This window comes from Accipiter gentilis, chromosome 33 (assembly GCF_929443795.1).
Source record: "Accipiter gentilis chromosome 33, bAccGen1.1, whole genome shotgun sequence".
NCBI classification, from domain to species: Eukaryota; Metazoa; Chordata; class Aves; order Accipitriformes; family Accipitridae; genus Astur; species Astur gentilis.
Genome location: NC_064912.1, coordinates 13,200,023 through 13,214,218, shown reverse-complemented (window position 1 = coordinate 13,214,218; position 14,196 = coordinate 13,200,023).

Below are 14,196 nucleotides of genomic sequence, written 5' to 3'. Positions count from 1 at the left end.
TCAGCAGCCTGTACAGCAGGTTTCTTACCCCCTGCCGTGCCTCCATACTCCATACATCGTGGTGGAGTGCAGTAGTCAGCTGGGAAAAGGCAAGCCATCCACCTATACTCTTCCACCTTCTACCGTGTTTCCTCCTCAGCGATTAATGGAGCTGCAGCAACGCTTATGACAGAATGATCGTCACAAAACCCAACTAACGCTTCAGAGAACTCAAAACTTCAGAAACATTTCCCTGGCTTTGCATTAACACAACGTCAATAGAAGCTTTTATCTTCCATTCACATGCTCATCAGATATTATGACTTAAGGGAGATTTTAGGAGTTACTTCTTAGTAAGCAAAATACTCGCATTGCTTGGCAAGCAGACTATTACTTTTCTTAATACAAAGTGACTCCTGAAAGCCATAGTCAGAGAGGCAGAGACAGGGATGTCTAGTGCCCAATTTTTTAGTACAGACTGTAAGGTTTCCTTTGCATATGCGTGCCTGTATCTCTCTGTCTGCACAGAGAAACACAAAATAGACACTTTCTTGGGCAGGAAAATCAACTATGACATCTCCTAATGCCATTAAGAGGACACGTGGAATAGCAAGTCCCCATAATTACACAACCCAATTTCCTGAGCAGTGGGTGCTGCACTGGTTGCAGACAGCAGTGCAGTTGAAGTGTCTTGTGTTAGAGATTTTAATGGATACACAGAGCCCATCGTTTATAACCCAGCACCTGCTTTGCCGCCAATGGTGTTCTGTGTTTGCAGGAGCAGACAATTGCACCTGCGCATTTGCACACCCTCAGAGACTTACCAACCTGATTTACAGCTCCTCTCACGCAGTTGCACTTCATGGGCACAACTGCAAGTTCATTTAACTGTGCCTAAAACTCTGTAAACTTAATTTCATCTGCCAAATGGCTTTCTCTCCTTGCAGAAGTCCAGTGGCCCTTAGCACCCTGATCCTAACCCTAACGGTCTGGATCGAGGTGTGTGATGTGTCAACGGGACATATACATGTAACCAGCTATTTTCTGGGCCTATATAGTGTTATTTCCAAGAAGTAACTGGGTATGGATACCAAAGGCTAAGCCAACAGGCGATGCCTGATCTACAATTAGTGTTTCTGTGTCCCTATCACACAATACCTGCAAGGTGATTCAAGATAGCTTGACTGCTCAGTGAATGAGGAAGGAAGAAGAATTATCCCAGGTGAGTAACACACAGACCGAGAGCTCAGTTAGAGCTGTAAGCACGCTGAAAGGTCTCAACTTTACTCAGCCCATGAAAATTTCATCACATAACTACAGCTTCAATATAAGTTTATAGTAGTGCAGGAGTATCATTCTTGCACTTACCTTAGGCTACCATTATTTCCATTATAAATGTATAAAGCATATAAGCAGTTTTCTCTTTACCTTGTATCCATTTGAAAAATAAAGCTGGCATTTTTGTTATTTTATGGATTTTTAAGAGCTAGAATGAGCAGTGTTTACATGAACGGAATATAAAATCAATTCTATCTTGATTACATTTGACTTCAATGAGTACTAAGTGATGCTTCTTCCATGTAATCAGGGAACAGTGTTGTAGCTACACTATTTGCATTTTAATAAAAATTTTCTCAACATCCAACCAAAAAAGCAGCAGCGCAGCTAAGTGCCTAGACATTAGGGATTCATCTTTCATGACGAATAGTAAGATTTAACTTGTTTAGATGTTATTTTGCTCTTAATTTTAAGACTTATTTAATAGATAGAACCAGGTTGAAAAATTGCAAGGTTTATACATTCCTTCAAAACAATTTAAAAACCCTCCATATGCAGAGGTTTCCTGCCTTTTTTTGTGTGTTCACACCTGTATATATGTGTTTACACCTATACAAGCACACGCCTATATATGCACATCTCAACACATTTTGCTGCAGGCAACAGTGAATGTCCCTGAAGGACTGAATAAAATCCCATAAAACAGCATAATATTTTAGCTGCTAGAGAAGTAACACAGGGCATCATTACCCTCTAACATTAATAAAGGATGAATTCATAGAAGGCAGTGTCAGACTTATTTACCTCATGACAAGCATAACGTGACTTTTTTTTTTTTCCCCAATGTCTAAAAATTCTAAAGTGGGCCAAAACTAATCCTGATATAATTCCATTAGTTTTAATGGAATTGTGCTAGAGATGAATTTATGGCAACAACTAAAATTATATCATTCTCTTTTTCATACAGTAGTTGTATTCTGAACAGTCAAAAAGAAAGAGCAGTGAGAGCACAAGCAGCAATGAGTTTCAAAATGTGTCTTTCCTGAATTACCTTTTAAATTACAAAGTCATGTTAAAACTGAAAATTGGAAAATTGGTATTACACTGCCCTTTCTTAGCAATCTGCAGGTTCGCTAGTGAAGCATCCAAAATCTGTATCATGATGATTACAATTCAGACTCTTTAGAAGAAGGGGAAAGGTGCTGATTTCTGGTTGAAAGAAAAGTCCACAGAAACTTAAAAAGCAGTGAGGAGCTGAGCAATGGATCTGTATAACGGGTGACAACGGCATGCTTCCCTGCAATGGAGCTGAGATTTGGAAGGCCATTTAAGGGCTTTGAGTTCCCATTTCCATTACAATTAGCACTCAGCTCCCCTAGGTAGCTTTGAAAATTTCAGCGTAGGTGTATACATAAGCTACATCATTACTAAATCCTGAAAGAGTTCAAGGAACGTTAAATTTTATGCAGCATGTTCTCCGCTGATGTTACTCAACAAAGCCCCACTGAGGTCATTAAAGTGCTGGTGATGGCTATCAAAGGATCTGACCTGGAGCCTTCACCTGTTACTCTTTTTTTGTCTAGTTTGTACACTTTGCGTCAATAGCTTCATTACCAATCATGATCATTTGTAGATTCTTCACAACAACTGCGAATTAATTAGATGTTGCAAGAGTTCAATTGATTCACTTGCCTGTCAAAGAATTACTGATTTGCAGCTCTACAGTAGCACTGCCAGTAGAAGTTGTTAACACTCAGCATGGTGGACTTTCTCCAGAACAGAGTTGCAAATACAGAAATCTGTTGAACCTTAATAGAACGGTAGTGAAAAGCTTGCAAGACTCCTTTCTCATTTGTATTTCCACAGCTTGCTGCCAGGTAAAGGATAACAGCCCCATCAGTCTTACAGTTCTGGCATGCTCTTCTGGATGGAAACAAGCTGTTCCTTCAGTATGTAGTACTGCCACTGTTCTGTCTCCATGCTTTTACTCCAAAACTGGCTGCAAACACCTCTGCTTTACTAAAAGAGCAGCTGTGGTTTCCTTCTAATCTCACCCCCATCCCCAATGGATGTGGAGGCATGACTTTTTTGGAAGGCAGCAACCAAAAGCACAATCATTTACTGCAGATAGCAAGGTGGAGAGATGGTGGGTAACGTCTTTGAACTGCGCCTTTTCACCATTACAGAGTAAAGGCAGAATACGTTCCCTAATATATTTTGACCTCACTCCCCAACCCAGTTGCATCTCTCAGCCCTGCACAACGGCTGCAAGCAATCTGAAGATCTATAAAGTGCACCAACAGCAGGGAGAGAGCATGTGTCTACAAAAAGCTTAGTTAAAATGCACTTCAACTCAAAGGCAATAGCATGCTGCTGAGGAAAGGAGTCAAAACAGGAGGTCAGAGCTGGGAGTTTCTTCTCAGTCTTAGCTTCTTAGTCTAACAGCTGTGATTTAGCATCATTGTTACCAATAAAACATGAACAACTATTATAGAAAACAAGCATTTTGCTTCTATGGAAATTTAAACAAGGTGTAACATTTTGTAGTACTAATCCTTCCTCATTGATACTGTCGTGGGAAAGCATGATTGCTTTGAAAAGATGTTTCTGGCATTAAAACTAGACAGGACCCTAGTCATCATTGTTTAATCCAAGTATTTTTACATAAGCTTTGTTTCAGCGGTTAACGATTTCTGATTTTTTCTGATTATGACGCCTATTTAAAACAGCGACATTTAATTTAATCAGTAAGTTCAAGCTCCAAACCTTGTCTTTTTAATTAAACACCATAGCAAGCCTATAAAAAAATCAGTCACTTCAGCACTGAAAGGAATTTTTGAGCAACTAAAAGTGCACAAAAAAATTAAGGCATTTAGTCATAAGCTGACCCAATTTTTTTAAAAAATCTAAGTAACTTGCATAACTGCTAAATTTGACCAATACAAAAGATCTACTCCTATCACAAACTAATATTAGGGAGCAGAAGCTTCCTGATCTGAGGGCAGCTATTCCACAGCAGTTCAGGATCCAGCCCTGTTAATACCAACCCTGATTTGTATGCAGCTCTTCAGCCCACACTGACTCCAGTTATACTGCTTAAAGCTGACAGACATCTGGAGATGATTCTACAGCAGTGATAATATGGGATCAATCATTCTATTTCCCCTGCTACAGTTGTTCCTGGAAATTCAGGAAATGGCATTAGAAGAAACCCAAAAAAAGAAATGAAGTGTGCATTTGTGTTGATGGTACAAGCCACAAGCTAAGTGGCTGTAACACAGATGTAGTCCCACATAGTGGATCACACAACATATTCTGCTCAATGCCTATAGGCAGTAGTGGTTACAGTCTTTCCTTGTTGCTTTAGCGTATGGAAGAGATTTTTTTTTGCTTAATTTTTTGTATTACTATTATTCCTCCCTCCCTTTTTCTCTTAGCATTTCCCATGTTACCAAAGTTAGAACTCCACTTTACTCCTTTCATTTGATACATCAAAGCCCATAAAGAGTCCCAGATACTCTTGCTGGGAAGAATGAAACAGTGATTGACTGTCACCTTCCTAGAAATGCTGGGGAATGCTGCAGACCATTTCTGACCCATGGCCATATCCTTCACCTCAAAGAGGTGTGACACATCCTTGGAGTATCTACAGGAAACCCTCTGGACAGGGGATATCCCTGGATGTTCCCAGTGCAGGAGCCTTACAAACTCATCACAGCATTCAAGAGGACCAAAGCAGCTGCCACAGACGTCAGGGTCAATCCTACCATGGGTAGGACTCCCACCACTCTTGTATTTTCACCATCTCTCTTTTTGTGCATCACTCCCACAGATGTTGTTTGAAGAAAACATGAAGCCATTTTATCTACCATAGAGCTGTGCTCCACTGAGCCTGCTGATGATGTTAATGACCCTGCTGGCTTCTTACTATTCCACTTCTTTATGCCCTACATGCAGCATTGCTATGGCAACATGTATCTGATGCTCTACAGCCTTCATTTGGATATAGCATACCTTGTTTGTTTTTACTCTTCTTTCTGAAGCATAGCAAGTTCTTATAAGTCATTTTGGATGCCATTCCGGAAAGTATATACACCATGAGTAGCAGACATTGAAAGAAGCACTTCATAACCACACTTTCTCTGTTTTTTCCCCAAAATAGGGCTTGACTTGTCTCCGGCTATATCACCTTGGTTAACCATCTGCTCCTCACTGGAGTATCTCTCCAATGCACAAGTCCAGTCAGTCTGTTACTGAAAAAAGCATGTAAACTCTGCATCAAGAACTGCCTATACGCCATGTCTTGCAACATTACAAAAAAAGGTTTTTCTTTCCCTGCACACGTGCGTGCTCATAAAGCCCATAATCACGCCTGAAATAAATGCCCTCAGCTAAGTTTTAATTTGTGCATTCAGAAGAAATGTTACTCAAATTAATAAGAGTAAATTAACTCCAAGTTAAGGTCACTGTTTCTGATTTTTTTCACCAGTGTTTTTAAAGCACTGTCTGATAAGTGGATATTGATTTCAATGCCCTACAAATTGACCCATCTACTGGTCTTGCCTCTTTCTTGATTCTCCTCCATTAAGGCATTGGTGATGATAGTATTAATTATTTTTGAACATTCCTATTTCAGAAGGAAGAAGAATCATAGTCTTTACTGAGCCCTTTTTCACCACAGACCAAATCAAAAGGACATAATTACTTCCGCGCTGACCAACACCATAATGGATTTTACTCTAGTTCCTACCATGAAGCACTTCACTGTAATTAACAGCATAGAAACTGATGGTATGAAAAACGCAATTCATTGCTCTACAATGAAATCACTATTTTATACATCTGTCCCCACTTAACTTCATGGCAGTACCACAATCTCAAGATGAGCACAATCACCTTAATGCAGACAGGTTGACCAGCAGTAATGCTGAAGAGCTCCAAAAAGTGAGGTGGAGGCTACTTCATGCTTCAGGTGCTGTTACACACCCAGACCCACACAACTGTAGCAAGTTTGCATATTCTCTTATTTCCCCAGTGTTTTCACCAGTCAGAGCAAGACAGAAAAGACATGATCTTACTACATTAAGAAAGCCCTAGGGATTGTTGCTTGTGAAGAGGAATTTGGTCCCCACACGGCAAGGGCCTTATTAATGCACAGGAGGATTCCCTGCCTTTCATTTACATGACACTGGACCCTTGTACTGTACAGGATGAGTCTGAAATATGAAGGGGTATTACCAAATAATGTGTCTTGAAAGTCTCAATTCCCTAACATCTGTCATCTTTCTGACTGCTACAGCTACACTGCATTTTTCCTATTTTCTTTCCTTTTTATGATTATATCCTCAAACACCTCCACTGTTTCGCCTCTGAAAGCTAGCTATAATGCATGTCTGCCACTGCTTTGAGACGCTTATTTAGAATTAGAGAACTGTGGGGCATCAAGGGACAAATAATCATTTGGCTCACTCCCCGTACTGAAGAGGAATAAATATCCAAGATACTGTTTTTTTCCCTTACTTTGATGGTATTCTAAACCAAAAGAGACAAAACTGAGGAACCCCGGGGATACGCGTGGTTTTCAAGGCTCTTTGCTGTTTACAATCCTGACCGTTCAGGGCGAGGAGCCTGACCATTCCCCTGCCAGGGTGGATATTCCCACCCAACCTTCTTGGGCACACACCATATCAGTTAAGCCCCTTTTGAGTGCATTGCATTCATACAAATTAGGTCTTAATGTTAACAGACTTTTGGCCAGAAAAAGGTAGCAAGGTCAAAAAACGAAGCCCGTGAAGAGAATCAGAGGGATGTGTATGTGAAAGTGAGAAAAATTAGAGAGCAAGAGCTACAGATACCTAGAAATGAGCAGACCAGAGCACTTATGGGAAGTCCAAGAACAGTTACGACAGTAGTAAGGTTTCTGACTGGACTCCCAAGAATGAAGATTAGTTTGACAGTCCTTAACTACTGTGAAGAAACAGACTGTAAACAGTTTTTCCCTACTCACCACCACTTCCATTCCACAACTCAAGCAATCTAAGCCAGGGCAATGTACCTCTTCTAGCCCTGGTAAGCAGCTCCTCCAGACACTGTAAAGGCCATCACCCAATACAGGTTTTGCTACAAGTAGATTGAGCACTTACCCAAATTCCCTAGAGAGAAGGGCCATCATATCAAGTCACAGTAAGAGGCACTGCTTTCCCCAGTTATTTGTGTTTCTCAAAGCACTCTATGCACTCTACATGCTGAAAACAGAAAGTATGACCTGTACATAGATATAGCAAGATCAGGCATATGGTTTTCACACTGTTACACCATATTAGCCGTGCCAAATCCTACAGACTTGTATAGACATAAGACTACCTTTTTAGCTGCAGCTCTAAGAAACAAATGTGTTAATTGGCCTAAATTTTTGTTCCTTACCTCACTCTTCACAAACTAATTATTTTAAATTATATGTTATCTATATAAATGTATTAAAACTCCAACTTCCATTACATATCCTATTCTTGCAGGATATTTATAATTTAAATAATATAAATCCCTGAAATCAGGTTCACTATAATCCCTCTGACAAGCCTAATTTGGAGCAGCAGAGAACAGAGTGTTGTAATAGGGATATGAAGTCATTAGGCAGCAGAGGGACCTTTGCAGTGCAAGGTAATTGCAATGTTTACTAGAGCCATCCTGCTGCAGAGAGGTGGATGGCTCAGGGCAGCTGCCAGGAACATGCAATTAAATGCACGTTGTTAATCTTACTTCAATATGCTGGGGACAGCAGGATTTCTATATTGTTCACACAAACACACACACCTTTAGCACACCTGTACTCTACACAGAGCAGGATATGACAATAACAGCCCGTATGTCTGGAAGACACTCATGTACTTTTTTAATTATAAGCACATAGGAAGCTCCCTTTTAACAGATAGGGCTCGCCTCAGTATGCACAGGATGTGGGGCTGGGAGTCACAAAACCTAAATTCTGAGTCTGCCTTTGCCATATTACATCAATCTCCCTGATCTTTAAAACAGCGATAACATTGCTCAGATAGAGATCGCGTAGTTCACAGCAGACAGCTTTAGGCATCAACACAGTCACCAGTCTCCATAGGTTCCTCAGACACTCAGCAGAAAGCCAGACCCTCCAGAGAATAATTCAAAGGAAGACCCTCACTTGTAATTCCCCCTTCAAGGTCGCTTTCTTGCAACTACCAAGAGCTCAGGGGACCAGCACCTTGGTGCAGGTTACGTAGCACAGTGTCACAACTCAGGCAGTGCAAATATCTTCTGGTGAAACTAACTTCCCTTCTCACCTGCAGATGACAGATGCAACTTAAAAAAAAAACACCCAACAAACAGAAACAAACAAAACCCACAATTATTAACACCGTTTCTGCTCTGTCTGGAGTTACAGATGCACTAAAGTACCTGCCAAACTCACCAGCAGCAGTATCTTTGAGCAAGGCATTTCTTTCTTTGCAAACAGCAGGCTGCATTTTGACATGCAATGCACTGGTTAGCAACATGTTACCAGGGAAATTAGCAGAGGCTTTTCTGTAATTACCAGTGCTGAAGCGCGCATCACGTTTGCCAATTGGTTCAAACATGTAAAGCAACCCTTAAAAGTTCAGCACAATCTGAGACACACACTTTAACTTTTAAATTTTGTTATGATTTTGCCGTTGCCACGTGCTACAGTCACATATAGCATATCTATGGCAGACAAATGTGATTTTGACATTCCAAGACATCATTAACCAAGTCTGCATGTGCACCTGTCAGCACACACACACAAGGGACAGAGCGGTTATTCCAAGTTCTTTGCTATTTTTCTGGAAAAAGTTATGCGTACTTGTTACAGGCTGTCCAGCCCCTGATCTTCTGTCACACCAAGTCAATGCGATGCTTGCATTTCTAAATGTCTACATGTGAATTGTATCAAGGATTAAATAATTTTCATATATTTTTGTCCAAGTTTGTTTAATTGTCCCTTGCCTAAGCTTGTTGCATCAACATATTGCAAAATGTTGTGTCTAACCTGCTTATTGGGGGTAAGGGGGAAGGAAGGCACAGGACAATGCCTAACTGAAAACAAACAAAAAACTTTCTGTATCCAACAGCAAAGACCTTTACCAGAGAAAATCCAATTTCAGACCAGTTAAAATCTGAAGCAAGGTTTACTCATTCACACTGGAATTTTACTTCCAGACAGGAAATAGGAACAAGCATCAAAGAGACTAAAAAAATTTCCTGGCAGTGGGAAATGTTTTGTTGCTGGCTCTTTTTTTTCTGGGAAACTGTTGCAAACCTGTTAGATGGCAAAGAACAAAAAGTTCATCAGGGCTAGTCTCTGGAGGACTAGGCTTTGTAGGGACAGCCAAGCTTACAGCAAGGTTCAAGAAAAATGCTGTTAAGCAGCCACAGTATTTTGTTCACAAAGAAAAAACGCTAAAGAAAATGCAACTACTAAAAGCGTTCTGATTAAGTGAATGGATGGCCCCAGACAGGTTTGCATTATAAACATTAATTGCACATTAGCTCAACTAATTAAAAAATAAATACTGTACACGGCAGGAAGTTCCTTCTTAAAGAAACTTCTGCCTTGGGAAATGAGCCAGTTCTTTTTAAAAAAACAAAAAAACACAAACCCTGTAGTATCAGCGAAATGCCTGCTTCAGCACGGGAGACTCTGAAAACACCACCGAGCAGATAGCACTGCTGTGCCAACTGTGCAAAGCCAAAGTGGCAGCGAACACCAGGAAACACTTTATGAAAGGATCTCTTCATTCCCTCTTGCTGCCCAGCCCAACTAAAAGCCTCAGATACCATGAGTGAAACAACATGAAAACACAAAGTAATTCACTTCTAGAATTTGGCAGAGGGCTGAAGCACAGGCTTTGGGGAGCTGGCAGCAGGGGAACGTTGCTCTTTTCCAGGCGCCTGCATGGCAGAAGCACTGGAAAGCTCTGGGGCAAAAACGACCTTGCGCAAATGTCTCAGCTACTCCCAACCACTCTAGTACCAAAACTGCAAGGAGCTGCCTCAGAGCCATGCTGTAGCCAAACGCTCTTTCAGTTTTCCCCCAGATCCACACTGCTGCCAGCCTTAAGGTATCTCCCTGACAAGACCCAGCCCTACCGCTCCAGCTTTACCAGCAGGCTCAGAACTTGCTTGGGGCCTTCTGCAGCACGCTTCCCTGCAGGAGGATGTTGTCATGCCCTTCTAGCTCCCTTTTAAGTGGTTTCCAAGGAACGGAGCAAGAATGGGAGATATTCAGGCTCTTACAGCTCGGTTGAGGACAAGATGGAAGGACTGTAATGACCTAGTCTGACTTCGGGAGGTGGTCATGGTGGTGATAAACACTGGGAGGCTGAAAGATGCAATAAAAAAGAAAAAACAAACACACAAAAAAGCCCACATGCCCTGCAGCACCTAACCAGAGTGAAGCCTACCTGGCAGGAGCCAGGCTAGCACTCAAACTGCCCGAATCCTGGTCCAGTGCTCAAGAGACAGGGTAATTTTGCATCTAACAAGCATTACTAATGGGATTTGCAGTTGCTGACAGATATATCTTCTTAGGAAACATGCATGTGTAAGAATCAGAGATTAAAGGTATTTTCAGATATTAATGTTAGCTTTCTCTACCTATGTACACACAAAGTTTTTGCTTTCTTAAGTAGAGAAGCACAGACACTTTCTCCAGTGTAACACAAAGTTAATGCAATACTAGATAAAAATCAAGATACCCATCAATTTGTGTGAAAAGAGTTGTAATGATATATCTGGGTTCACATCCAAGCTCTGCCATAGACTAGCTACATAACCCCAGGCAAGGCAGCTCCTTTCTCTACTTCTCAGATCTGGGAAAAGTCATTTTTCTTCTGTCTTTTATCTGTTCTCCATTTAGCTCTTTGGGGAAGCCGCTTTTGCAATCAGCCTTTGTGCAACACTGAACACATAAAAGATCCAGTCTCATTTTAAACACTACTGTAATACAAATAATAAACAATCATCATTAAGACATTAATTTGTTTAATAGTCTCTTTTTCTCTCTCTGTGCAAACACACTTTCTGAGCTGGAAGAGGTTTCTTTCAGCAGGGAGGTAAATTTGTACTCTCTTGTTTAATGGAAAGATCATGTGCCAATGCATTCACAATATTGAAGAAGAAGAATAAATGGTAATTTGATAAATTTCTTGACAAGAGCCACAAATCTTCCCTTGCAAGTCATGCTACATCTTAACAGCCAGTTCTGTTCAGAGGACTTGGAACAATTACAGAGCTAGCTTAGATGCCATTTAGGTTTCACTGATAATCAAACACTGCAACCTAAACACACTAATTGCAGTATTGTTTCCATTGTGTATGTTATCAGATATGCATGAATCTCCTCTCCTTGGGGATAGCTGTTGTGGACAGGGCACCTTGTAGCACTGCAATTGCATCCAGTGGCAGCTATTAGAGCTATTGCTTCTTGTGGTGAAGAGGAATCTGAGTATTCTGACTGAGAAAGCGTTCCTGAGGTCATATTGGCTGCTAATATTTTATTTTACTGCAATTTGAGGGAATTAGGGAAATCACATCCCCCACCAGAGACTTTATTTTTGGCAGGTGAAAACATCATATTTACTTTGCCCTAAGCCTGAGGGAATGTTTAAGAGCGCTGGTAGGGAACAAACTCATCCCTGGAAAGCCCAGGGTTTGTCCACATTGCCTGGTTAAGCCACACAAAGCAACCCCACCATGCACAGTCTTGGGAACTAGCACTCAACTCAACTGGCAGAGCAATATATCCTAATAAGAAGCAGGTATTCAGGAGAAAAAGGCAGCCATGCTTAGCAGTGCAACTTCTGTGGGTTCATAAATCCACCACAGCGTGTGCTCCTGGGATAGCTGAATACACATGGGGGCTCTGATACATGCAGCTAGTGCCAGGCTAACAGCACAGTCCATAAAAACAGAGGCAGAAACTTTTCTTAACCTGTCTCACTAATTTATACATCACTTATGAAGATACAAGCTTTCATTCTACTCTGCATTAGGGCTTGTATAACTATCACCTCATTATCCTTGTTACACGTCTAATATAGCTACAGGTAAGCAACATAAAGAGCATCATCAAGTTCAGCTTCCCTTCACACTAGCTCTGAAACACAGGCTCACTGTTGTATTCCTGGCATAATTTCTCCCTTCTTGGTTTTGTCTCCATGTCGCTGCACTTAAAGAAATACCTCTTTCTATCTTGCTATTTCCTTTTTGTTCAAAGCCAAGCTCTGCAAAAACCCTGCTGTTCTCCAGTCACATGGACACATACACACACACACAAAATATGTGTGGTTTAAATCACATAATGAGCCGAGAGCAGAAAATGGCCACAATCTGCTTGCCCAGCCCAGTTCCCATATACATGGAAGTCAGAGGAATTTACTGATTCTTACACCACCTCTCCATATCCCTGCTGCAGCAGCTGCCCTGGCACAGGCAAATACGGAATCATCCAGACTCACAAAATGTGCTCTCAGTGTCCCAGTGGCATGACACAGAGTTAAACACTCCGAGGAGAAGCTCTAGATGTCCCACATGCAATAGAGAGCTTTGAAATAAAAGCTTTCATGATTTATGGGCACTGTAACACAGTGGGAGTTAAAGACCTTCTGCTTCCAGTAGACTCTTAAAGCAGTCTCTGTGCAGAAGAAGGAATGAAGCCAGAACAATGCAGTATCTCTAGTATCTGTTTTGAACTTTCAGCTGGTTTAGCTACGTATCTGAGATCTAGTGACCCAATGACATATTGGCTTTATGCTAGACATGGGAGACATGGCAGATGGGGGAGCAGAGCGTCTTTCTTCCAAGCAGAAGCCGGTCTTTGCTAGTTGTTATTTTTCTGTTCCAGTTCCATCCTTAAATTCAAAGAAACTTGCATCTCAAGTGAATTCCTATAATTAGATTTCAAGAACTGGCTGGTACTTAGGTTTCGTTTACCAGTATTTTAAAGCACAGAGATGATTAGCAGCATTATCTGTGTTACTGCTTTAGGGGGAGTCTTTTAGTAAGTTTTGAAGAGGAAGAAAGCCCGCAAAGGGGTAAGGATGGTAAATATGGTAACAAAACACTGTGCCTTAGCTCATTGCATACGGGCGCATGAGATGAAGGCAGAGGCACTCACTGCCATGGCTTTTTCTGCAGCTAGAGGTGGATATCTGGAAGGCTGACAAGCTGCAGATTGCAAGTGCTCAAGTTCACAACCATAAGGAAAGGACAAGACTAAACTGTGGGAGAAGAACATGGTAAGTAATTCTTCACCAGATTGGATCAGCTGTTTGCACCCACATCCTGCACCTTTCCCTGGGTTCCTCCCAGCCTCCTGTTCCACCTTTCTGCTGTCAACTCTTCACCCTGCCACCAACAGCTTCTTTTCCTGAGCAACTGCAGAAGCAGCTAGTGAGGTTCAAACAAATTCCCCCATGTGCATCACAGTCATCCCATCTTTCTCCAGCTCTACCCGCTTGATTTGTTTAGATTCTGGGAAGAGAAGAGCAGACAAAGCAAACAGCTGCAGGAAGAGAACTAATTTATCCCATAGCATATCTGCCCATGCAATTTGGAGGAGAAAACAAAAAAGTAAGAGACAAGGGAAGAACTGTTCTGCTTCTTCATTCCTGCACACATTTCCAGATGGCTAACTCGCTGTTTCCTCTGCTGTCGTCCACCATGTGTTCGAATTTATTCCCTTTGTTTCCATCAGTTTATTCCACACTCATGCCCAGTTTTTTTTCAGGTCCCATCCAATGCGCCCAGGAGATTTTGGATCCCAAGCTCAGACTGCGTGGATTAAAGATGACTCTTGTAAGACACTGAGGTTTTCCCCTCGCGCTCTTCTGCAGGAAGCAGCAGAACAAGTGCCTGACTGAATCTAAATCAAAGCAAAATTGAATA